The sequence below is a fragment of the Strix aluco genome, chromosome 12, assembly GCF_031877795.1.
Source record: "Strix aluco isolate bStrAlu1 chromosome 12, bStrAlu1.hap1, whole genome shotgun sequence".
NCBI classification, from domain to species: Eukaryota; Metazoa; Chordata; class Aves; order Strigiformes; family Strigidae; genus Strix; species Strix aluco.
Window position 1 is genome coordinate 5,622,984 of NC_133942.1, and position 3,340 is coordinate 5,626,323.

Consider the following 3,340-nt stretch of genomic DNA (forward strand, 5'->3'; position numbering starts at 1 on the left):
TCGGCCCTCAAGGATCTCAGGTTGGAAATTCATGTCTGGAGGGGGAAAAGCATTTGCATGTACAGCAGCGGGGAAGAGGAGCACAGCCACGTGGGAGGAAGACACACTGGTTTATCCCGTGTTTAACTTCCCCCAGCATCTCCTGGGTCTCATCTCATTTCCAGTAAGTGGCTGGATTTCCCACCCACATCACTCGCCACAGACAGCCCCAACCTGCCTCAGTGACGTAGCATCACCCACACCACATCCCCCGTGCCCCAGCGTGGACCACAGGCAAAAGGAGCCCGGAGCAGACAGACAGACACCTGTACAAGGCTGCTTAAACCTGAGATCCTCAGGGAAAAGGGGGAAACAGCCACAGGGCAGCAAACACCCCCTGCAATTAGAGCTGCCACATCACTGACAGGAAAAACAGGTCAGACAGAGGAGCAAAGGGCGAAGGCAGGCGGGAGCCAGGTGGGTGGCATGGTTTCAGGCACGCCACCCAGACACATGAGCTCAGTTTATGCTTCCCTTTTGCCAGCCTGTCCTGGGGGAAGCGGGTGGTGACACCCATGGCAGAACCAGTCCAGGGGTGACAGCATGTGGGAGTGCTGCTGGGCCAGCTCCAGCTCTAACTGTGGCTCAGACAGGGCTGGGGAGGGCAGCGTGTGCTGGACGGGCTGAGCCCAAGATAAGATGCAAGATAAGAAAAACTCCAGGTGGGGACTCAGGCTGGTCTTCTCCAGGGCACAGGGAGGATGGAAGATGCTGTCATGTCGCAGCAGCATCTCTCCATCCCTGGGATGAAACCAGGGATGGCTGTCGGGGCATCCTGATTCCAGGCTCCAGCCAGCTTCTGCTGGGGTTGCCCTGTACCCCCACCCCACCAGGAAAAGCTGCCCAGGGGGATGTTATGGCTGGAGGCAGCACCTCGGATGAGCCTACAGTCCATGCATATCCCGGGTGCCTTTGCATGGTGCAAACAGGCAGCTGCTGTGGGATTTTCTCACCAGCTCTTGCATTTGATTCAGGCAGATACAAGACTTCCTGGGTCTATTGTCCAGCCCAGCAAACCCTCCTCCCAGAGCAGCCTCCAAGGCCGCCGGTAAGGCTGGAGACAGAAATAGCCCCCCAAAACAGTGCTGGGAATAAATAAAATGCTCTCGAGGCTTTTGTTTCAGCCATGTGGCCGTTCCCGCCCCGCCTGTGCCAGAGGAAGCCCGCAGAAGCTCCTGCAATACCTGACCTTCCTGTGCGTGCCCGCTCCCATCGAAACAAGGCTCCCAAAATAACTCGCTCAAACAATGTGGCCATAGTCTGGGTGAGGGTGGTGACGCCTCGGCTTTCCCCTCCAGCTTTTCCCTCCAGCAGCCCTGAAGCCCTTAACAAACCCCGGTGCATATGTTTGCTCATGGCTTTCGGGTTATTGTATTTATAGGAAACAGCCAGCGGCCAGGGGAAACGTAGCCCAGAATAAACCACAGCCTGAAATGTTCGGTCTTTGTTGCTTTTCTCAGGAAACTTAGCTTTTTGCTAAGTTTTTTGTCCTGTCTGTCCTCAAGGAGGGGGGACAGGGACCCATTTGCAAAGGCTGGGCTGGGGAAGGAGACATTGCTGCAGCCCCTTTGCGGGTCTGTGGGGTCTCTGTGTTACCCAGGGACCCAGAGCTCTCCCTGTGGCACTTGGTCCCGTGCTCTCAACCTGCTTCTTGGGCAAGAAAACTGAGCCCAGGCAGCCGAAATGATGTTATCGCAGCCCTGCGCCCTGCACAGCCCCAGCCCATCACTTCCAACCCACTCCCCGGGTTTCAGCATCGCCTTGGCTCACCGTTCCCAGCCCTCCACTCGCCTCTTCCTAGGACACTGTGAAACACTTCGGTGTCCAGGGTTACAGTGAGGGGTTTTAGAGATTTGATAACTCAACGCTTGGCAGCAAAAGAGCTGGAAACTCAAACACCTCGGCGTCCGCATACAGCACCCGAGCGGTAACACCTGGGCGCTGGGTTTCTCTCCCAGTCCTGAGTGAGCTCCCCACCTCCTCTCACTGCGAGGGGGGACTGCCAGAATCACACTTCTTGTTTTAGCTCTGCTGAAACTCGCCTGCCTTTCGGGCTCATTTCTCCTTCTTTACGTCAAGATGCCACAGCCGCATATGCTGCCGGCACCAGCGGGAAGTTTTCTGCCAAACCCAGTGCTAAGAAAGAAACAAGGCAGGGAACGCTTTCGCTTTCAGCTGCCAACCCCCCCTGAAGATCAGGGACCTGCAAAACTCTCCTGAAAATCCTGGGTTGGGACCTCTGGCACAGGTCCCAGGGGACAGAGGTGCCCGTCACCGCCATCCCTGTGTCCCAGCTGGTCCCCCATCACCTTCGATGCTTTGCAAAAGGAGCTCATCAGTGCATCGCTGCAAACCGGCGCTGGAGCTTGCGGGGGCTCCTACCTAACTGCCAAGGCCTAAATATTTTCTGACGGTACCTGCAGGAACAGGCCCTGCAGCCAGCGCTAAGAATAGCGCACAGAAAGGCAGCTGGGCACGGGTTTAAACGAAGCCGCGACCCTTTGAAAGCCCTGCAAACGGGGGCCGAGCGCTGCGCCGGGGCTGCTGGGCTCTGCAACCGGTTCTGCCATTGTGCCGAGGTGCTTTGATGGAGGGTTTGAAAGAGAGAGGGAGGTATTGTTCTCTCCTGCTTTTGTTGGCACGTTTTAAAAGCTTGCATTGCTATTCCCTGCTTCCCTCCATCCCAAGCCCGGCCTTTCTCCCCCACCACCACCACCCCCAGCTGTCAACCATCAGCTCATTTTTTCCCAAAATCAGCAAAAAGAGAGCTGCGAGTTCAGCACCGCTCTGTTTCACGGGCTGGCAGCCAGGCAGCCCCTGCCTTCATTCCTAAAAACCATTCCCAATGTCAAAGCCAAGGGTGCGCGGGAGCACCGTGACTCCTGCCCAGCTCCCAGCGAGCAGCAGAGGCGCAGGCAGAAGGTGCCGGGACCCACAAGGACTCGCCGCTGCTATTTCTATCCCTGGCTCTCGGCAGGTGGTGGGCGGTGAGGAGCGGGGTGCTGCTAACACCACCCCCCCACCCCCCCCGTGGGTTTCTCCAGCAGAAATTTGCCCAGTTTCTCACTCCCAACGGGGCCAGCCTGAAGCAGGAGCAGCAAGCCCAGGGCACGAGGGGTGGGCTGGCACTGGGCTGCGGTTGCTGCTGGGGAGGAGTGGCAGGCGAGACACGGAAGAGGGTGGGGGCACTCCTTGGTCGTGGGGGGACCCCTTGGTCATGGGGGAAGAGGGACAGGGGAGAGCCCAGCCATCATCCCAGCAGCATCCCTCGGCTCCTGCTGAGAAACACGGCACGTGCCTG